This window comes from Bubalus kerabau, chromosome 3, assembly GCF_029407905.1.
Source record: "Bubalus kerabau isolate K-KA32 ecotype Philippines breed swamp buffalo chromosome 3, PCC_UOA_SB_1v2, whole genome shotgun sequence".
NCBI classification, from domain to species: domain Eukaryota; kingdom Metazoa; phylum Chordata; class Mammalia; order Artiodactyla; family Bovidae; genus Bubalus; species Bubalus kerabau.
In genome coordinates this window covers 6923778-6947775 of record NC_073626.1, presented here as the reverse complement: position 1 = coordinate 6947775, position 23998 = coordinate 6923778, and the positions used below count along the sequence as shown (strand labels likewise).

At 43.2% G+C, this 23998-nt stretch overlaps 2 protein-coding genes across 4 annotated transcripts in view; both read right to left on the bottom strand.

Moving 5' to 3' along the window:
- PAK1IP1 (PAK1 interacting protein 1) overlaps positions 1–23998 on the bottom strand; it is a 228748-nt gene that overhangs the window by 45651 nt on the left and 159099 nt on the right. The window lies entirely within an intron of this gene.
- The window catches only part of LOC129645415 (N-acetyllactosaminide beta-1,6-N-acetylglucosaminyl-transferase-like), a 93295-nt gene that overhangs the window by 13170 nt on the left and 56127 nt on the right, over positions 1–23998 (bottom strand). The gene's annotated exons all lie outside the window — the stretch shown is intronic.

Here is a 23998-nt window from a genome sequence, read left to right as displayed (position 1 = left end):
TCAAGCTTGGGCTACAAGCAACACGGCCAGGAACTCACCTTCATTTCCTCCCCTCCAGAAGTCACCCCCTCAGCCTTCATCCAGTTTCAGGGGAGCTTCTCACTCTGCTCTTCTCAAATTCTGCTCTCATGAAAGAATCTTGATACTTACATCTTTGTCCCCTCTGCAGGGAATACAATTGACCCTTGAAAAGCATGGGTTTGAACTGCAAGGGTCCTTTCCTACGCAGATTTTTTTCAATAGGCTATAGGAGGTTGGTTGAATCCATGGATGTGGAACCTTGGATACAAAGGAAACTTCTAAGCCCGAGAGCCTCGACTACTGAAGCCCCCCATCCCCCACCCCTCCAGCCTAGAGCCCGTGCTCTGCAACAAGAGACACCACCGCAGTGAGAAGGCTGCACATCGCAACAGAAAGTAGTCCCTGCTCGCCGGAACTAGAGAAAAAGCCCGTGCGCAGCGACAAAGACCCGGTGCAACCAAAAAATAAAATTAATTAATTAATAATTTAAAAAAATATGTGGAGACCCCAAAGCTACTGATCCTGTTACTTGTGCCAACAGCCAGTTTCCCCTTTTACTCCCCTAAAGACATCTCTACTTCTCTTTCTGATTTTTCTCCCAGAGACTGACCTTAGGTTGAACCCCCCCAGTGGAACAGATACTGGCCTAGGGAGCTGCAAACTAAATTCTCACCCCAGAACTAGCTGTGTATTCTTGGCCATCACGCAATGGCCCCAGACTTACTTTTCGAGTGAAGTAGGTAGATAAGATCAAGGTTTTCAACCCTTTAGGCTGCAAGCCACTGGAAAACAATTTCACTGTCTCTCTCTCTCACACCCACACAAAAGTTTCACAAAATATTTAGTGTTGTAGCAGTACACTTGTCTGCTATTTTCTAGTTTCAGTTCAGTTCAGTCCGCTCAGTCATGTCCGACTCTTTGCGACCCCATGAATCGCAGCACGCCAGGCCTCCCTGTCCATCACCAACTCCCGGAGTTCACTCAGACTCACGTCCATCGAGTCGGTGATGCCATCCAGCCATCTCATCCTCTGTCGTCCCCTTTTCCTCCTGCCCCCAATCCCTCCCAGCATCAGAGTCTTTTCCAATGAGTCAACTCTTTGCATGAGGTGGCCAAAGTACTGGAATTTCAGCTTTAGCATCATTCCGTCCAAAGAACACCCAGGGCTGATCTCCTTTAGAATGGACTGGTTGGATCTCCTTGCAGTCCAAGGGACTCTCAAGAGTCTTCTCCAACACCACAGTTCAAAAGCATCAATTCCTTAATGTTAAAAATTTTCATTTAAGACCTACTAAAATGATCCACTAATGGGATGTACTACTGTATTCCATTATACATATTATATACACTATTACTATATATCCACTATACATATTATATACACTATTACTATATATTTTAAAATACTGGACTATATTGTGCTATGATTGTTGCTATTATGATTATTGTTTGGCAGGAGGGGAGTTATGGGATATGTGGGTAAAAGTCTGCCTCAATTCACAGGTATCCTAGGTAGCATCTATTTTGCAGTATTTCTAGGACAGGGCAAAAAAGACACTAATATTATCAGAGAAAACATTTTAAACTATAAAACACAATTCTCTCATTTGCTCTTCATAGGCTTATTTAAACAAAAGATTTGAGATCAACTTTACAGACTAAGCAGGAATGTTTTTCTTGGGGCTTAGCCTCTATTAGACAAACAATTGCATTTGTTGAATAAATGAATGTGTTTCTTTGAAACACAAGCTTTATTTATATTGACCTGACTTTTCTCCTTATTGTTCTTACATGGCGAGAGTGTTCCTTGTTTTGGGAGACATATACATAATAACAAATTCCAGCAACTGTTTAATATTTAAGCTCAGATACATAATTTTTAGCTTATTAAATAAGCAAGAATTTTGGTTTTCAATGTCAAAAGTAATGCTAGGGTCAGTGTATTGAAAGAGGTTTTCTCACGGCTTCACAGTGGTGCTGGAAATTGGCACAACTCTGGAAAGTCAACTTAGAAAAGTAAGGAAAATCACTGTTGTTATTCAGTCCCTAAGTTGTGTCTGACTCTTGCACCCACCGGGCTACTCTCTGTCCATGGAATTTTCCAGGCAAGAGTACTGGCATGGGTTACCATTTCCTCCTCCAGAGGACTCTTCTCCATGCAGGGATCGAACCCATGTCTCCTGTGTCTCCTGTATTGCAGGCAAATTCTTTACCACTGAGCCATCGGTGGGATTTACCTCCTGCAGCAAATCCTAGTCTGTGCTATTTACAGGCTTGGGTGACCTTGAATAATTACCAAGTCTCTTTCAGACATCATGTGCTAATCTTCAAAATTTCAGAGAGTTTTTGTTACCTAAGATAACGTGTGTATTGTGTTTAGCACAGTGCCTCGCGTGCTTAACTAAATAAATGGTTGAAAACATAATCGTTTCTATTCAAGCCATGAGGACAGAGTAGCTGTGGAAGAGAATGCTTTTTTGTACTATAACCTAAAGCAAGTTTCTCAGTGGCACTTTGGATGATTCTCTGTCTGGCCTCTGCACACTAGATGCCAGTGCCATCTCTACCTGCTCCCCCGAACCCTAAGTTGTGACCCCAATGTTTACAGATAATGCCAAATGTGGGCTTCCCAGGTGGCACTGGTGGTAAAGAATCAGCTTGCCAATGTAGGAGACGGGAGTTCTATCCCTGGGTTGGGAAGATCCCCCGGAGGAGGCAATGGCAATTCATGCTAGTATTCTTGCCTGGAGAATCCGATGGACAGAGAAGCCTGGTGGGCTACAGTCCATGGGGTCACAAAGAGTTGTACACGACTGAGCACAATGAACACAACGCCAAATGTCCACTGGGAGGATAAATTGCCCCTGGATGAGAACATGGAATTGTACCTTATTAATAAAACCATGTGGGCTTCCCTGGTAGCTCAGGTGGTAAAGAATCCACCTGTAATGCAGGAGACCCCGGTTCAATTCCTGGGTTGGGAAGATCCCCTGGAGAAGGGATAGGCTACCCACTCCAGTATTCTGGCCTGGAGAATTCGTAGAGTCACACAACTGAGTGACTTTCACTTTTCACAATAAAACCATGTATAAATACTGAATTGGCCAAAAAGTTCATTTGGGTTCCATAAGCTCTTACTGAAAAACCCAAATGAACTTTTTGGGCAACCCAGTATTTGAATATGAAATGTGCAAATTTGTGTTTACAAAACTTCCTTTAATGTTACATTGCTTTTATATTTTAAAAAGGTTTATTTACAAGCATCCGAGTCTGATTTGCTTCACTGATTTAGTAATTGTGCTTGTTGAATTGAAATTCAACCAAAGAAAAAATGGTGTTCATTGCTGGTTAACTTAAACAATTAAAAAAATGGAAAATTACCTGATAGTTGGGAAACATACGTTAAGTAGCTTGTAGCCTTTTCCCCCTCATTGTTAACTGGGGTTATTTTGAGAAATAAAATGGTATATTTGTTTTTGCCTTCTAATGGTTCATTAATCCCTCAATTTTTTAAAAAAAATTTTAATTGGAGGATAATTGCTTTACAATGTTGTATTGGTTTAACATATGTAACTTACAGAATGATCCTCTTTTGGTTTCATGGGGATTTTTTTTGGAGTTCTGTGATCCCTGAGAGGATGACCTCTCTACATCACGTCTGACAACTGCCAACAAATAGACTCTTCTTTGGTTTTAAGAGGAAAAGATAAAACAAGGAAAGGAGAAAACTAAAATTTTATAGAGGAAGGGATTTTAGAAATTTTCATGCTTTAATATTGTAATATGTTCCCTTCATTGCCAAGCTGTGTAAACAAGAGCCCACAATATTGAAGTGAATTGCCCAGGAGTGTGGACATGCTAAAATCCTTCTTGATTTTTCAGGATAATTTATTCTCTCATTCAAACAGTTTACTTGTGGGGCTCCTGTGTTTCAGAGGAGATGCTGGGGACAAAGCCACAAATGAGATGTTCTTGGAGCTTTTGACCCAGAGTATCCAGAAGGGTTTATATTTATTAAAAAAAAAAAAAAATTTACTTAGTTTTGCTTGCACTGGGTCTCTGTTGATAGGCAAGGACTTTCTCTAGTTATGGTGAGTAGGGGCTACTCTCTAGTTGGGGTGGCTTCTCTTATTGCAGAGTACAGGCTTGAGAGCACCGCTTCATCAGTTGTGGCTCACGGGTCAGTTACCCTGCGGCATGTGGGATCCTCCAGGACCAGAGATGGAACTGGTATCCGCTACGTTGCAAGGCAAATTCTTAACTGCTGGACCACCAGGGAAGCCTGGGTTTATATTTACTGATACTGATGCTTTGGCCTAGCATATCCAGAAAGGTTTATATGTACTGATTTTTTTATACTTTATTTTTTGAGGTTGATTTACAGTGATTCAGTTATATATATGTATGAAAGTGAAAGTGAAAGTTGCTCAGTCGTGTCTAACTCTTTGCGACCCCATGGACTGTATAGTCTGTGGAATTCTCCAGGCCAGAAAACTGGAGTGGGTAGCTGTTCCCTTCTCCAGGGAATCTTCCCAACCCAGAGATTGAACCCAAGTTTCCCACATTGCAGGAGGATTCTTTACCAGCTGAGCCACCAGGGAAGCCCAAGAATACTGGAGTGGATAGCCCATCTGTTCTCCAGTGGATCTTCCCGACCCAGGAATCAGTTTTCTTTTCTAGATCCTTTTCCCTTATGGGTTGTATTGATATTTCTATTAGCAGACCAGATTCCTCTAGTCAAGAGTGTTTCCTGGACAATCTTCCAGTGACGAACAGGAAAGTTCAGTGCAGTGTGCAGTGTTTTTTAGAAGCAGACAATCTTGGGCAACACCAGAGAACAGTTCAGGTTTCAGTGCATTCATGACCTCAAGACTGACCTTGATCCCCCGACCCTTTGCTTCCATTGTTCTCTGTCCGTTTATCATCTTTGAAAGTGAAAAGTGAAAGTGAGGTCACTCAGTCGTGTCCGACTCTTTGTGACCCCATGGACTGTAGCCTACCAGGCTCCTCCCTCCATGGGATTCTCCAGGCAAGAGTACTGGAGTGGGGTGCCATTTCCTTCTCCAGGGGATCTTCCCGACCCAGGGATCGAACCCGGGTCTCCCGTACTCCAGGCAGACGCTTTAACCTCTGAGCCACAAGGGCTTTAGCTCTTGTCAAACACCCCTGTTATTACGGCAGATTTCTCTGTGGCAGTGAAGGCCTGCCTTTCACAACTTTCAGACAACTTTTCCTTCTTCTCTTCACTAAAACCAAGACAGCCTTCAATATCCTCCACTCATGATGACCCCTGAGCCACTCACTTGTCCCTTGCCTAGAAAGCGACTCCACAGTCATTGTCTGGAGGTAAAAACAGCTCAAGGGTGTAAGGAGAGGCAAGAACGGAACCGTTCCTAAGGCTGCCCCACAAGTATGCCAAGAGGGAATGAAGAGAATTTTTAAAAATCACACTTTAAGAATGATTTCTCTTCGACAGAGTATTGCTTCCAGGGGCACAGAGTTCAGAGTTTCTGAACTCCAGCTCTCCAAGAATAAACTTGGATAAATAACTAGTCTTTCAGCGTCTCCTCTCTGTATTTTCTTTTGAAGAGTTTGATCTGTGTGGGTATATGTCATACTTTTTAATATGTCAAAGAGAAAGAAGTTTCCTTTTATCTGATTGGCTTGACTTTAGTGCAGTATTATGCTAATTCAATGGAGAAAAGAAAGAAATGCTGAAATGAAGAGCCACTGGATTAGATTTGTATGGACTCTTCTGTGGCATATTTCTCTAGTTCTATTTAAGGAACCCTCTCTCTTCAGGATCTCAGAGCTCAAGCAGCTGAAAGATGATCATTCTTTTTTCTTTGTATTATACCTGTCCTCAAGTTACTCTGTTTTCTTGAGAGCATGCAGGTTTGTGAGTAAAGTAGGAAATGATCAACAAATTCATTCTGATGATGTTTCATGAAAGTTTGAGATTGAATGGCCACAATGAAAGGGGTGGAGTTTTTTGTTGAACGTCTCATGAAAGCACCTAGAAGACAAACCTTGAATTATAGGGTGCCCATGTTGGCTGACAAACTATTCACTCAGAGTGATAAGAGTGTCCTCTGGGGGAGCTGGGTCAAGCAAGGTGGACTTCTGACATGAACAAGAGGGAAGTACTCTCAAGTGAGACTTTTATTAGGTGTCCCAGAAATACCAGAACATCTAAACAAACATCAGAACGCTGTCTTTGATAGATCTACCCTCAGACAGGTGGCTCACACAGGAAAGAAACCATCTGCAATGCGGGAGACCCAGGTTTGGTCCCTGGGTTCGGAAGATCCCCTGGAGGAGGGCATGGCAACCCACTCCAGTATTCTTCCCTGGAGAATTCCATGGACAGAGGAGCCTGGCGGGCTATAGTCCATGGACTCACAAAGAATTGGACATGACTGAACATAGCACAGCACAGCACCCTCAGACACGTGCCCAAATAACTAGCAAATACTCTGTACACCGTTGAGTGAGGGGAAGGAAAGAAGGAAGACGAGGAAGAAAGAAAAGAATTTGATGTTTCCAAACTTCAGAATATATCAAAACTTTCCAGAGTGCTTAAAATAAAACTAAAGTCTTCTATTTCCCAGAGTTTCTGTTTTCTTTTCCTAAATTGAAGTACAATTGCCATATAACATTATACTAGTTTTGGGTGTACGACATAGTGACTCGATACTTGTATATATTGCAAAATGATCACCACCATAAGTCCAGAACTGGTTTTCAGGTGAGCCCCTGACTGATTTCTCATCTACCAGCAGTTCTTCAAGCCTTACCTGGCTTTTCAGAGCATCATTTTCCTGGCTAGCACTGTCCGCTCACCAAGACTATTTTAATTGCCCGTAAACCAGTCTCTCTGCCTCCAGTCTGCCCACTTTGTCGGCCATACCAGCAAATGGCTTTTCCTATAATTAGCGTTGACCTTGCGGCCTTCCTGTCTGGGGTATGTGGGATTCCTTTGAATCCTCTGCCCTGCGTCTGCTTCTTCTAGTGCTTTGTGGTGCCTGTCCCCCAACTCACCCTCGGACAAATGACAAATTCAGGCTTGCCGTCATCCCAGATCCCTCCCACGGGTGCCCATTGCCCCTAGAACTCTGACTCCTCGCCCCGTATCTCATTTTACGTTGCTGCTTCTGCTCCTCAGGACCCAGTTCAAAGTGACCTCTTGCCACAAACACATGAGTGTAAATCGGTGCTTTTTTCTTTTGCTCCATGCTGTCACGAATCAACTGCCCCAGCTAGCACCTCAGAACCGTGACCCTGGCCAGGTCCAGCGGTTTGCTGCTCTAGGTTACATTCGAGCCAGGAAGACACCAGTGTGTTGAGCATGGCACAAGAGGATCTTTGCAGTCATGTCTACAGACTCTATGCAGCAGACGGGTAGCCCAGAAACCATATCTGATTGGGAGACCTGTTTGGTTTGACCCCCACTGAAGGGGAGTGGGACACCGCAAAAAAGAAAAGTTCCCACGACAGTCTGGACTGCCAAGAGTCCACTGTCCACAAGTCACGAGAGTGTTATCTAGCCTGGAGCTCTCCAGCTACCCTGCTCCCCCACCGTGTTTCACCAGCTCACCCTGTCTGCCTGGCCCTGTGGACGTGGAGTTTGCGACACTGAGTTTCCAGGCCTCCCCTTTCATCACTGTCCATGACATCACCTTTCAACACTGCCCACGTCACCTTTCATCACCATCCATACACACCCAGCTGTCCTACCAGGCTTTCGGGAATTCCCAAATTGGCCTTCCATTTTCACGTTATTCTCTGTACCATGGCTTATGCAAATATCTAATAAAAGAAAACAAGCTCAAAATAATTCATGGGGCTGTAAAGTACAGCACGATGACTGTAGTTATTAACACTGCAGTGCCTATTTGGAAGTTGCTAGGAGAGAATCTTAAAAGTTCTCATCTTAAGGAAAGAAAAATTTGTAACTATGGTGGTGGGGACAGATGTTAACAAGACATTGTGATCGTCATTTCACAGTATGTACAAATTTCGTATCATTATCTTATACATTTGAAACTGTTCTATGTCAGTTATGTATCAATTTTAAAAAAAAAGAAGCTCATGCTTGCTAGAAACTAAAGTTAGTAAAATTTAAATCTTAAGATAGCCTCTCTTAAGAAAATAATTTTTTCATAGACTTTTTGTTTAGAGCAGCTGTAGATTCACAGCAAAAAACTGAGTAGAAGGTACCTAGATTTCCTATATATTCCCTGCCCCTCTCATCATTTTATATGGAACTGGCAAAGATTTAGAAAGTGATAATACCTAGTGGTATTGAAAAGACCCTGATGCTAGGAAAGATTGAAGGGAGGAGGAGAAGGGGACGACAGAGGATGACATGGTTGGATGGCATCACCGACTCGATGAACATGAGTTTGAGTAGGCTCTGGGAGTTGGCGATGGACAGGGAGGCCTGTTGTGCTGTAGCCCATGGGGTCGCAAAGAGTCGGACATGACTGAGTGACTAAACTGAACTGAACTGAATACCTGGTGGTGGAGCAGGTGTAGGGAAATGAGAATCTCAGACTTGCCAGTGGGAGTGCAACTGGACCAATTTGGGGGGGAGGAATATGACACTTTCTATCAAAACCCTTCAAAGACCTACATACAGACTTCCCTGGTGGTCCAGTGGTTGGGAGTCTGCCTACCAATGCAGCAGACATGAGTCAATCTCTGGTCCAGGAAGATTCCACACACAAAGGAGCAGCTGAGCCCACGTGCCGAACTCCTAAAACCCGTGCACCTAGAGCCTGTGCTCCACAACAGAAGCCACTGCAATGAGAAACCCAGGCACCACCACAAGAGAAAGCCCTGGGTCAGCAACGAAGACCCAGAAGAGACAAAAAAAAATTAATTAATTAATACAAAAAACAAATAAACCCTTGCATATACTTTGACTCAGTTCAGTGTACTGCAATTTGTCCTAAAGAAGTTCTTTCTAAATTCTTATTTGAGAGGCAATGTAATATAATAGTTAAAAGGAAAGACTCTCAAACAATATTGCCTGGGTTCAAGTCCCTGCTGGACCAATTATTAATTGTGGGACCTCTGATAGATTACCTAACCTCTCTGTTCTTTGGTTTCTCTAACTCTAAAGGAGTGTCAAAACAGTTCCTACAGAGTCTGGATAGGAGGAAGGTTTGGGGGGAAATGGATCCATGTATATGTATGGCTGAATCCCTTCCACTTTCCCCTGAAACTACCACAGCATTGTTAACGGGCTATACTCCAATACAAAATAAAAACTTTGGGGAAAAAAAAATTCCCTACACCTCATGGAGTTGTTGTAAAGTGTGTAATATACTTAAAACACCCTGAATGGTACTTGGGACTTAATTACTGCTGAGATTCAGTCATCATTAATGACCAATTTTATTAATAAAACAATGAACTATTATTACTGATAATACCTCCTAAAAACCCCTAATTGGAAGTTTTGCTAAATAAATGATATTGCATTCACATGATGGCATATTCCTGAGCTATTATAAATTATGGTGAAGAATTCTTCAGGGCACAGGAAAACTAGGACATACTATTAAATGAAGGGAGCCAGTTATAAAAACACATAAAATAGATGTTTTTATATGAAAACAAATACTGAAAGAAATGTGCTAAAATAGTATCTCTGAATACTTCTGTTGATGATTTTTATTTTAGTCTTTGTAATTTTCTGGATTTTCCTAATTTCTAAATTTCCTAATTCTAATCTCCTAATTTCTAAACTGTTTTAGAAATTCCTTAATTACCATTAAATTTCTTTTGTAATGCAAGTTAAAGGTACTTTCCCAAAATTAACTAAAAAAATAATTTTTTTCTGGACTGCGCCACAACACGTGGAATCTTAGTTCCCTGATCAGGCATCAAACCCTCTGCTCCCGCCTCAAATGGAAATGCAGAGTCTTAACTACTGGACCGCTTGGGAAGCCCCCTCAAAAAGAATTTTTTAAAAAAGATCCTAGTAAATATCTTGCTTTATCAAGTGCTTTCACTAAAAAAGGGATGCATTTTAATTTGTTATGGTCAATTGCCAAAAATGGGCACAAATTCATTCCATTGCTATATACATGCCTTCATTCACTATGATTTTGCAACTTTTCCATTCAAAGGTAGAGAATGTTTCTCCACACTCCAGTCTCTCCCGTGGCTTGGCCACGGGACCTGCTTTGACTGATGGGACATTAGCAAACATGATTCAAGCAGAGACTTAGGAAAGTACTCGATTAGGGTGACCCTCCCTGAGGTCACCAAGTGAAACAGCCCTGCTGAACCCACTAGGGAATGAGGGGCCGTGGGGTTAGAAGATCAGGTTCTGCAAGTGAAGGTCCATCCAAGCCCTACCAGTCCTGGTGGAACAGGCCCCGGTCAGAAGTCCTCACAGAAGACACAGGAAACTTCTTCAAGCTACTACGTTTTGGAAGTTCTTTTCCTCCTAGCAAAACCTTAACTGACTTTTTACAAAAGTAGCTGTCAGGTAAAATGGCAGAGAATGAATGTGGGCCAAGTCCACAAGACAATCAGTTCCATCCTTCAGTTTTTACCTCTAAGTCCAGCCTTCATCTGTATCAGTATTCTCCATTCTGGCTACACATTGGAATCCTCTGTGGAACTTTTAGAAAAGTACCAATAACTGTGCCCCATCTCCTAGGTATTCTGAATTAATTGGTCAGGCGTGAGGCCCAGACACTGGAATTTTTTAAAATGCTGTATATGATTATAATGTGTAGCCAGGTTTGAGTAGCTCTGTTTTCCATAGGCTATTTAATGCATTGAGCATTCCTTTATAGGGATAATATTTTTCAGCTTTTAAAACACCAAATAGTATCCCTTAGTAAAGGGAGATTTTATTTTTCAACAAATAAAGCAACCTTAAGTTTTGAAGATTTTAAAAATACAGAGAAGTTCAAAGAAGAGACCAACTGTTTTTTTTTTTCCTTTTCCCCCCCAACTTCCCCAATTTAACTAGTGTTAAGTATCCTGGCACATTTACCTCATGAATCTTGACTTTTTTTCTCTTAAAAATATTATTCTATAATTTGTGAAAAATCAAACACTTTATTTGAATGGATTCAAATGACTTATAAAAGTACAAAAAACAAAAATGAAAGTTAAAAAAGATCCCAAACACTACAAAATCTTACAAGTAACAATCACTAAGAAAACATTTCATGAAGCATTTTTTGCACCAATAAATACTTCCACATCACCTTAAGACTGGCATAGCTATGAACTAGCTGGCTGTGTGTGTGCTCAGTCGCCCAGTCGTGTCTGACTCTTTCGACCCCATAGACTGTGTAGCCTGCCAAGGCTCCTCCGTCCATGGAATTTTCCAGACAAGAATACTGGAGTAGGTTGCCATTTCTTCCTTCAGGGGATTCCCGATCCAAGGAGTAAACCTGAGTCTCCTGCATGTCCGACGTTGGTGGGCAGATTATTCGTCACTGATTGCCCCACCTGCGATGCCCCCAACTAGCTGACAAAACTCTACCAAATATAAATTGTACCCTAACCCTATCATAAGTGGTCTTTACCACTGAGAAGTATGGACTGGGTTTCCTAAAATGAGTTTGGGCATCCCTTATGTACAAATGTTCACCACTTTCATAGGTTCATCAGTCCAAACACCTGTTTCCTTAGGATGAAGCATTGTTATTTGCAGCATGTGAACATCAAGTAATGTTTTTCCTGTAATCTATTCGTTTAGATGTGTTTGTTCACAGGTTAAATTAGGCATTTGCATTTCAAGTGGCATCTCCTAGTTTTATGTGACTGTTTCAAATAAATAGACTTTCCTGGTGGCGCAGGTGGTAAAGCATCTGCCTACAATGCGGGAGACCCGGGTTTGATCCCTGGGTCGGGAAGATCCCCTGGAGAAGGCAATGGCCACCCACTCCAGTACTCTTGCCTGGAAAATCCCATGGACGGAGGAGCCTGGTAGACCACAGTCCATGGGGTCGCAAAAAGTCGGACACGACCGAGTGACTTCACTTCACTTCAAATAAAAGTATTTACAGTACTGATTGTCCTTCGCACTCCATTACACTGAAAGCTATTTCATGGCCAGGCCTTTCCTTGTTAGAATCAACAGAACGTAGCACGCCCTGCGCTGCTTTGTCTCCTGTCTGGGGAAAGGCCCTTAATGAACCCATTAGACGAATTTTCATCTTGCCCTGCCTGCAGTGCCTACCTCATCTTCAAAACAAGGCACCAGGTTACACCCAGTTGGATGTAAATCAAGAATGCATTCCTAAGTTGTAAAGCCTTGCCTCCAAGTCCATGTAAAAGCGGCCAAATAAAAACCATGCTTGCTTAGGGCTGTTGTCTAATTTTAAACCCTATCTACAACCCGAGACAAGTCTGAAGGAGTTGAAGGTCAGTGGTAAATTCCATTTGGTGCTGCACGCACTGGGGTATATATAGGTTGCTAATTCTGGGAACTAACTGCCTATCTACAACAAGCCTAACCTTTTATATAGAACCACAGAACTACTTCTGCTTAGACTGTTCTGCAAATATGAGAAACTTTTTTAAAAAAAAATTAAAAAGAGAAGAAACATGGGAGAGAGGGTCCTAGGTTGTACCTGGCACATGTGGGTATCCCAGCCCACTCCCGCCCCTCACCCCCAACCCATGGAATTTTCAGCAGTTTTTAGAAACACACGAAATCACAGTGTGGCCTGAGCATTTCTTCTTGAAAGAATCTATTTAACCTGAACATTTGGATGAAAAGCACTAGGCTACAATTAGAAGCTCTCTGATGACACAAAAGCAGCAAAACTAGAGGGTCAAGATGATTGTTGCTCTTGAAGAGAGTACTGGGGGATTCCTGGAGTATTTGTAGGAGTGTGGGCTCTTGTACTGGTTACTCAGGTGAGGATCAGTTTGAAAATTCAGTCATTTCAATTCTGATACGTTGGGTTTCCTGTATGTATATTTCTTTTTTCAAAATTTATTTATTTTTAATTGAAGGCTAATTACAATATTGTGCTGTTTTCTGCTATACATCAACATGTATACAGTGTACATATACACTGTATATGCTGTGCTTAGTCGCTCAGTTATGTCCTGCTCTTTGCAACGCCATGGACTGTAGCCTACCAGGCTGCTCTGTCCATGGGCATTCTCCAGGCAAGAATACTGGAGTGGGTTGCCATGCCCTCCTCCAGGGGAATCTTCCTGACACAGAGATGGAACCCAGGTCTCCCACATTGCAGGTGATTCTTTACCACCTAAGCTACCAGCAAAGCCCCATACACTGTGTAATATATTTCAATTAGAAATTTAAGAAAGTTCTAGAAGGGGTGGGAATGTGATGTGTACATAAATTTATAAAACAAAACCTGAGACTTCAGAGAAATGTTGGCCCCCTCAGTTCCTTGCCCCCTTCTCCTCTGCTCAGGGTCATTTTAGGGATCAAAGTGCCAATTTTGAGCTTTTCGTTTTCAGGTGTGGAGAGCTTACTTTAAAGCACTTGAATACTGCTGTTTCCATTTGTGCAACAGTTATTTCAATATTTTAGTAACTCTGAATTGTGGATAGAGACCAGTGACTAATATGTTCACTTTACAGGAAAAGATAAACCCTTGAGCCATCTACAAATCTAGACAAATCCTCTTCTGTATGACTTCTGATAAGAGATCCTATTGGGATATTGTGACATAAACAGTATAAAGTCCTCAGATGATCTAATGGATTGCAAGGACTCATGATAGGAAGCTTTGTGAGTCTGTCACATGTGTTTCTGAAAAAGAAGCTTCTCTTCCTTTTTGTGTTTCTGAAAAAGAAGTGGATACAGTTTGGGTTATTCTTATTCTTCCAATTAAGTTCACAATGTTCCTAATATTTATTCTGAATCACAGACACTGTCAAGCCAAAAGTAACAAAAGCACAATGACATAACTACATGCTGTTATTTGCTGGTTTTTTTTTTCTTCCCTTTGGCTGCACCATGCAACTTGTGGGATCTCAGTTCCCCAGTCAGAGATTGAACCCAGGCATTGTTTCTTGTTTGCTTTTGTCTTGGGCCACATCATGTGGCTTGCGGGATCTTAGTTCCCTGACCAGGGATCGAACCTGGAGCCCTCGGCAGTGAGATCTTGGCGACCTAACCACTGGACCAACAGGAAAAACCATTGGTCCAACAGGAAACTCCCCAAGGCAATTCCAAAGGGGATTCATAAAATAGTTAGACTGTTAATGTCTTTTTTCCCTCCTATATAAAGGAAGCAGAATATTCAGTAGCTAGAAGAGATGGAAAAAATTACCTCTAAAAACTGCACATGGAACAGTGTACCCCCACTAAGCAATTCCTACTCTTAGTAACAAACTCCTCCCACGTTCCCTACAGGAAGAGGAAGGCCAAAATGAGCATTTTAACAAACATATTGCTCCTAAAGATTAAAGAACGTGTGCTTATAATAAATTCAGTTTGAGACTGGCTGATGGGCACATAAGGATGACTGTACCATTCTGCATCCGATTGTGTGCGTTTGTAAATCTCTAATAGAGTGTTAGAGGAGGGCACAGCAACCTACTCCAGTATTCTTGCCTCGAGAATCCCATGGACAGAGGAGCCTGGTGGGTCACCCAGAGGCAGATATAGTCTAACACAGCCAATCAGTCCATAGGGTTGCCGAGGGTCAGACACAACTGAGCGACTTAGCACGCACACACGCACACACACACACACACACACGATAGAATTTTACAGTGGTCCCTGGTAAGTAGCTAGGAGGAGCAATAATTTGTTTTAACATCCAGGAAGTCGAACATGGAAATGAGAAGGATGTGGCTGAATGCACAGAAACCTATACAGATTGACTGGGGGAAAAAAAACAACTCCAATTTCTTTCAAGTCTTGGCTATGTCGATTTCCTTTTCCAAGAAATTATATTTATTCTAAACTGACATCTCTGTACATGATAAGGTTTAAGAGAATAAAACAATCCTATTAATCCCAGCTCCTGTTCCTTTCATGTGATGTGATCTCAGAAAAAGTCCTGAAGATACTAACATCCTTTGCATCTTTAAGGAAACACTCTTCTCATGGATATGAGAACATACTTCACAGTATTACTGTAAGAACTAAGTGAGACTTTTCTGTAGTTTCAGAAATTATACCAATAACATTCAGGGAAATCAAAATTATAAAAAATCCGCATCCTAACATGTTAAACTGCTTAAGTTTTCTTATAGTTCCTCCTATTTCTCTTTGGATGAACTTACATGTAGTTTTACATGGTTTTGGGGCCATGGTGCAGACATCTTTTCATAGCGAAAAGAGATTTAAACGGGTTTAATTTAACACCTTCCTTGAGGATCTCATTAGTTTGGGAATTCTACGCCATATTTAGGTTTTCTTAATACGTATTTGTATTAACAAATAGAAAAACACTTCACCTCTCAGTTTACACCCAATTTTTTTCACTCAGTTCTCAAATCAGCTTTACTAAGTAGCCATCATTACTGTGAGTTTAAACAGATGAGGAGTTTAAAGTTTGGGTATCCGTGGTCAGGCTTCTCAGGCGGCTCAGTGGTAAAGAATTCACTTGTCAATGCAGGAGACCCAGGTTTTGATCCCTGGGTCAGGAAGATACTCTGAAGAAGCATATAGCAACCCACTCCAATTATCTTGCCTGGGAAATCCCATGGACAGAGGAGCCTGGTGGGCTACAGTCCCTGGGGTCACAAAGAGTCAGATATGACTTAGTGACTAAATACCACCACCCATGGTCACAAAGTTACTAAGGACAGAGCCAAAATTCATCATCAGTTTGTCTCACCCCAAAGCCCAGGATATTTCTTCAACATGAGTCCTTTCCAAGCATCAGTCATTTCCACACCACTTTTACAACAGCCACCCTAAGCAACCAAAACTGTAAAGTTTTGCCTTATATAAACTCACTTTCATTTTTACTGGTGATTACCTTTTTTTCTCTGTTAAGGCGATGGAAATAAACAGAACCAACATTTGCTGCAAATCTATGTGCTACTCTGTAAAAGGGCCGTGCCAACAGTTCTCAAGGGGGGCTTCCAGCATCAGTACCCCCCACAACTTGTTAGAACTACAAATTCTGGACCCCGCTCCAGTCCTACTGGACTGGAAATCCTGGCGCTAGGGGCCGGCAATCCGTGTTTTAATGGGCTCCACCGGGCTTCTGAAGCATGCTCTGTCTGGGAACCACTACACTATATACATTATCTTATCTAATATTCATAACTTCTGAGACTAAATTTATTACTCCCACCATCACAGATGGGTTAACTGAGACAGCGTAGACCAAGACCAGTATCACACAGTTAGCAGGTAATGGGAGCCAATATCTAACCTGCACTTATCTGGTTCCAAAGCCTTTTCATAGTATTGCGTGCACTCGAGGGGAGATATCAGGAGATGCCATTGCTGTGGTTCAGAGAGAGTAGAGATCTAGATGACAACGAGATCTGTAGACACCGATTATATGTATCTGTTATGACTCTGACATGCAACGAACATTTTACTGTTTTAAAGAGTCACTGAAGGACTTCCCGGTGGTCCAATGGTTGGGATTCTGCACTTCTATTACACCAAACACTGTTTGATCTCTGCTCAGGGAACTAAAGATCCCGAAAGACACACAGCGTGGCCAAAAATACATAAAACCTAAAACCTTGGTTCTTCTGAAAAGATTAATTTCAGACAGTCGGTAGAAAATTGATTGAAGTGGAATGAAAGTTGCAAAAAAAATGGCCTTGCTGGGTCTAAAGCAAGACATTAATCCTTTCTGCACGACTTAAAGTCATGTTAAGTTCAGCTTACTGGATATTTAGGAATGGTATCTGTACATAATTAAATGTGTATATATATGATAACCCATTTTTTCTTGTTTTATATAATGTTGTTCTAGGAATTAGGGATTAAAAGTTAATTAAGAGCAGTATTTCCAGATTATTTCCATCACAGGATGGGTGGGGAAATCATTGGGCACAGATTCCCCAGTGAAGAGGATGACCCAGGAACTTCCCTGGGGGTTCAGTGGTCAAGAATCAGTCTGCCAATGCAGGGAGCAAAGGTTTGATCCCTGGTTTGGGAAGATTCCACACACCATGGGGCAACTTGAGTCCGTGCTCCGCAGCTGCGGAAGCCCCCAGGCCCTAAAGCCGGTGCTCCGCAACAGGAGAAGCCACCGGAGTGAGAGGGCCTCGCACCGCAACAGGGAGGAGCCCCTGTCCGCCACAACTAGAGAAAGCCCCCAGCAACACAGACCACATGCAGCCAAAAACCAAGAAATAAATTTATTTTTTTTAAAGAAAATGATCCAAGTGTTATACAGCACAACCGATGGCCAGAGGCATCATAAATAAATGCCTTCAAATGGCTACGGCTTCAGTATAGTTCTGTCTTTTTTGTTTAGTTGCTAGGTCGACCCCATGGACTGTAGCCCACTAGGCTCTTCTGTCCATGGGGTTTCCCAGGCAAGAATACTGGAGTGGGTGGCCACTCCAGGAGATCTTCCCGACCCAGGGATTGAACCCTCGTCTCCTGCATTGGCAGGCGGGCTCTTTACCACTGAGCCACCGGGTTAGTATAGTTTAATTACGTGAATACTCTGTAACCTGTCTAAGGTTTCTCTACCAGGGGCCAGGCTGACATCTAGATTCTCAAGAGCCAGGATATAGCGTAACCTTCTCTGACCTCAAATTACTTCCCCAAGAATCGCCTACATTTACCAAAGAGACAAAACAAGCAAAACAGGCTTGCCGCCCTAATACAATACTGTGAAAATCATGTCCAATTGTATTATGTGTATTTAACATTATCTGGCCATACAGAAAGGATGTCATGTGAAAACTCTGCTCAGCGGATAGGAACCCAAGGAAAGGATCTGTTTAGTGTCATTTCTCCTTCAATCTGAATTTACCTCCATGTCAACAAAATAGGTGTCACTGTGGACTGTCATTCAGGCACGAAAAAATAACTCAAGTATAAGCCTGAACGTTCTAATAATGTTCATTAAAACAGGATTCTTCCAGTCCGATTATGTTCATCATTCTCAGTCAATGGTACGATCAACATGACTGAATGCATCCTTTGTGGCAACAGAAACCGAACTCTAAATTTAGACTGATGTTCAGAGAACACAATGCGTACTTTGAAAAAGCCTGGGGGTTGATCCAGCCACGCCCAGATTTAAGGTTGGGGTAACCTTTCCAGAGAGAACACATACCTTCCCAAGAGCTCAGTGTTTACATTTGTTGAGAGCTACACCTGGAGAAACGCTTCTCAAGTTTCTATTGTTGTTTTTCCTTTAACCTTTCATTTCCTTATGCTCCTGTTTTTTCCAAGCCAGTAGCTAAGGGTTGAAGGTGAAGGTGTTTGTTGCTCAGTCACGTCCAACTTTTTTCGACCCCATGGACTGTAGCCCGCCAGGCTCCTCTGTCCATGGGATTCTCCAGGCAAGAATAGTGGAGTGGGTAGCCATTCGCTTCTCCAGGGGATCTTTCCGACCCAAGGATTGAACCTGGGTCTCCTGCATTGCAGGCACGTTCTTTACTATCTGAGCCACCAGGAAAGCCCCAAAGGGGTACTCTGGGTCAGATTCAGACAGAAGAAGCCCACTCTGTGAACCGGGAGTAGCCAAGTGGGAGACAAACCACAGGGCTGGGTAAGTGCCAAGCTGTGGGAGATACTCAGACTGAGGGCAAGTAAGACAGGAACCAGGTGGCAGTGCCCACCTAGGGAACTGGTGCTCGCTCCGGGCATCAGAGGAGACTGCGCGGGCCCAGCTGGCTACCTGGGAACCAGTTTTCGTTTGTTTATTGGACCACTCAGCTCTTAGCTCCCTGACCAAGGATCGAACCCGCACCCTTTATAGTGGAAGCATGGAGTCTTAACCACTGGACCATCAGGGAAGTCCCTGGGAATCAGTTTTCTAAGCAACGATTCTGCCCTATTAACATTCCAGCTGAAACTCTTAAAATTCCACAAGGACTGGTTATCTCTCTCTTTACTGGTATCACTTCTTGGCCTAGCTCTTATGGAATTATACCTTCAAGCCTACCCACTGTTTCTCTGATTCTTACTATCAAAAATTACTCCTCCCCACCTCAGGTAGGGGACATCACTCTCTGAACTTTTTTTTCAGACTTTGATAGCTGATTAACAATGTCGTGATAGTTTCAGGCGCACAGCAATGATTCAGCCATACACATGCATGTATTCAGTGTCTCCTAACCGTCCCCTCCCCAGACCCAACCCACAAGCATCAAACCCTCTTCAGGCACAGCAATAGGTCGCAGTGCAGGGGTAGTGATGGAAAGGATAAAAATGGATATCACATTCCTCACCCTAAAGGAACTCAAACAAGGAGGAGGAAGGGCAGAGGGGCTTTTCACTTAGCAGGTAGTTATAATTTAGTGCTGGGAGCCGTGGCAGGGCGAATAGGAGTACCAGCTGTCTGGGAGGTGGGTTATCAAGGACGGCTTCTGGAGGAGGTGACATCCAAGGAGGGTTACAAAGGATGCATAGGAATAGTCAGAGATGATAGGAAGGGTAGCTCAGAGAAGACATCATAAAAAGCCACCAAAAAAAAAAAAAATTAAGGGAAAATCGCAGAAGTGTGTAGGACCAAGTAGTTGCTGGAATATGAAGTGTGAGGCCTTAGGTACGAAGCAGTGAGGGGAGAGAGATGGGGTAAGGCAGGAGGGGGGTCAGGTCAGAGAGTCCTGCTGTGTTGGGGAGCTCCCTGGCGCTCTAGGGGTTCATGCCCAGGTTAAATTCCTGGTCAGGGGACTGAGATCCTGCAAGCTGCATGGCATGGCCAAAATTTAAAAAAAATAAAATATGTATATATTAACAAAATACATAATGGGACTTCCAGGCGGTCCAGAGTTGAAGACTCTGTGCTTCCACTTCGAGGGGCACCAGTTCAGTCATGGGTGGGGAAGCTAAGCTGCCCCGTGGTATGGCCAAAAAATTAAACAAACAAGTGAACAATCAAAAATGCTTCAAAAAATTTTAAATGAAAATTAGTTTCCTAAATGTCTGCATATGATCTATTTAAATAAAGGTTACATCTTGTCAACTCCTGTTTCTCACTCACAATTTGTTGTCATCCAGGCGCTAAGTCGTGTCTGACTCTTTGCGACCCCATGGATTGCAGCACTGTGGGGTTCCCTGTCCTTCACCATCTCCTGAGCTTGCTCAAACTCATGTCCATTGAGTCAGAGATGCCATCCAACCATCTCATCCTCTGTTGCCCCGTTCTCCTCCTACCCTCAATCTTTCCCAACATCAGGACTTTTCTAATGAGTCAGCAATACGGCGCCTAAAAAAATGGCCATTCTTCTTTTTGCTGTGTATTTTGTGAACTTAAAAAAAAAAAGTGTACTAATTTCCACATGATGTTTAATTAATTTTATTATCTATAAACTTAATAAAATATCTCTGGAAGAATACAAGGAAGCATTATTATTGGCGGCTCATAGAGTTAAAAAAAATTTAACTTAAAAATTTTAAAGCTCTTGAATATATTTCTTATTTTTAAAAACAGGGACGGATAATCGGGGGAAAAAAAAAACCCACAACATTTTGAGGGGTTGGAGCCGGGGGGTGGATTAGCTCAATATACTAAAACCTGATGAACTAAAGAGTCACTAAACCTGATAACGCAACCATTCAAATCTCAAAACTTAAATTCCATAAAGTCATACCTGTCTCCTTCCAGAGCCACCCTCAGTTCACAGAATGGTGCCAGGTACCACGCAGGGTTTAATAAGTATTTGTTAATTGCTAAAAACAGACATGGCACCAATGTTTCTGCTTTGTTTTTTTTTTGAAGACTTCTTTTCTATTCTGTAGGGAGACAATGTCCTCAAGATTCTTCATGTTCTTTTTGTTACCGTTTAGCAGTGACTAGGTTCAAAGTCAGCCTGAATGGGTCTTGCCCACCAGCCTCTGTGAGCAGCAGAGGAACCCTGAAGAGTACTTCCCAGGTCCACTGGCTACGCGAAGGGAGAGCCAGACCATAGCCTGGTCTAGAGCGGGCTTGGGGAGCAGGTACAAAAGCCTGGGTGGGTCGTGGCAGTTGGTTCCAGCAAGGGAACTTGTGACTCCAAGGGCACCTTCCTGTGACTCCAAACACACACACACACACACACACACTCTTCCATATCCCTGCTAACCTGATTTCTAGGTTAGAGTGGTCAGGTGGGGCTTTCTTTCACTGTTCTCTTCATTTTTCTTCCAAACTTGTCTTTTCACCTTTCTGGGGTTCTGCAGGGAATTTGTTTTAGATATACAGCAAAGAAAAAAACAAAACAAGACTGTTCCTTTTCCTGGTACAAGAGAAACATTTCAAACTTCAGGGCTCGCAAATCCAGGATCAGATCCCAGCTTTGCCTTGGACAAGCTGTGTGAACTGAGCACATCCCTGGTGGCTCAGATGGTAAAGAATCCGCCTGTGATACAGGAGACCCGGGTTCAATCCCTGAGTCAGGAAGATCTCCTGGAGAAGGAAATGGCAACCCGATCCAGTATTCTTGCCTGGAGAAATTTCATGGACAGAGGAGCCTGGCGGGCTACAGTCCATGTGGTTGCAAAGAACGGACACGACTGAACGACTACCACTGCTACTAAGCCTGATTTTCCTCATCTGTACATGAGGATAACAATGATTATTTCTCATAATTAAAAGAGGTGCTATGGAACATAACATACCCAGCACAAACCGTATTAACAAAAACGGTATCGCATGCCATGTACAGAATGTTTACACTGATTTGTTAACAATTAGGATGAACACTCACTGTGAAATGGAGCAGGGCTCTGCCCATGGTCCTTGCCCAGCCCCCCACCCCGTGTCCTCTGCCTGCCCTTGTGGAAAAACTTTAGCCAAAGAATAAGTTGAATCAGAGAAGTGAGAAAATGCAGAAACAAAGGAAAATAGTCCAAGCAGACCAAATAATAATAATGCTGTCATTAAGCATAGTCAAGGACCTTTAGTTCCTTCTCAAGGGCTATACATAAATAAATATCTGAGCCATATCCTGTGAGCTGTCTTACAGATAACTGAAACCTCAGGTAAGTTAACTACTTGACCCTAGTCATGACATGCTGCTGCTGCTAAGTCGCTTCAGTGGTGTCCGACTCTGTGCGACCCCATAGCCGGCAGCCCACCAGGCTCCCCCGTCCCTGGGATTCTCCAGGCAAGAACACTGGAGTGGGTTGCCGTTTCCTTCTCCAATGCATGAAAGTGAAATGTGAAAGTGAAGTCGCTCAGTCGTGTCCGACTCTTCGCGACCCCATGGACTGCAGCCTACCAGGCTCCTCCATCCATGGGATTTTCCAGGCAAGAGTACTGGAGTGGGGTGCCATTGACTTCTCCGAGCCATGACATAAGCTGCCACAATTCCAAGAACTGGTGTCAAGGAAATTGGAACAAACCAACCACTGATGACCAACTTCAAGATAACTGTCAGCGTTGACTGTGCTGCTTCTGCCCGTAGCCCCTCCCTCAGCTTATGAAAGCTCTTGCCCACTGGCTGTCAGTAGGGGAAAGTCCTCCTTTGGACAGAAGTCTGCCCTCCCTGCTCCGTGGTCAGCATCCAAAATAAAGCAAACCTTCCTTTCCACCACCCTCGCTTCTTTTGAGCAGCAAGCAACCGCACCCCACTTTCAGGTGCAACTTAACTGAAAAAACGTCGATTCACTCCCCCTCCTGCAAGTCTTTGTGAACTCTTAACCTACTATTGTCTGAAATTCACTGCATGCCTCTGCCCCCAACCACCTTGCCAGTCCTTTTTCCTCCCCTCTTTAAGTAGGTTTCTGTAACTGCCACTCTAGATTAGCCCTCAGGGATGCTGAGCTATTGGGCACCTAACAATTGCTGTGAGTCCACGTTCAGGTATGAAGGCAGCCCTCGTATATGCCAACAATAGCGATACTGCAGCCAAGAGAAGGGAGGTATTTGAAGCGTGGCAGGCTTGGGGTCACCTCCCGGCAGGGCTGACACCCACAGGCAAGCTGGCACAAGAGTAGAAACGAGTGCATTGGGACATCGCCAGGAAGAGGCCCTACAGGTCACACGGACCTTCCCAGACAACATATGGGAAACAGAACTTTGAAAAGAAACCCAGCCCTGAATCTAAAGAGGGAATCTGCTGCTGTTTCCTGCCTCCATGCCTCAAATACCTTAGCCCCAAATTATCATAAACAATGGGAAAGACTTCACAGTATATCAAAACAAGAGACTGCAAAGGGCAATTTCTAATAAGAAAATGGGACTTAACAATTGAGAAGTGACTTGGGGTCAGCTCCAGCCAGAAGGTCTCTCCGCACGTTTCACCTCACTGTGACTCACTCTCCCAGGAAATAAAATATCAGACTAGATTTACTGAACCAAGTCAGTTGAGACCTGGACACCTGGTCAGGTCTGAGACTAGAGATGTTCAAGCCAGAGTGATAATTTGTAAACATCCAAAGATGGCACAGCCCCGTGAACTTTGAGCATCAGTATAATACTGTGTAACGGCCTCTAAGAGAAACACCGCAGATTTCAATTCATAGGATGCTTATTCAAAACCAGTCTCATGATGTCACAACTGTTCTTATCAAGGACTATGAAAGGCATTCATTCAAAAGACTGAGCTCAAGGTGAGGAACTGTGTGATACACCCTCAAAGGCAGTTTTGCCAGCGCTCCAGGAAATTGGCATATTTCTTAGGTCACTATATAGCACAGTTATAAGATGGTAGTGTGTGTGTGTGTCAGTCACTCAGTCGTGTCTGACTCTTTGGGACCCCAGGGACTTTAGCCCACCAGGCTCCTCTGTCCATGGGATTCTCCAGATAAGAATATTCGAGTGGGTTGCCATTCCTTCCCTTCAGGGGATCTTCCCGAGGCAGTGATCAAACCCGAGTCTCCTGCACGGTGGGCACATTTCTTCACCATCTTAGCCACCAGGGAGGC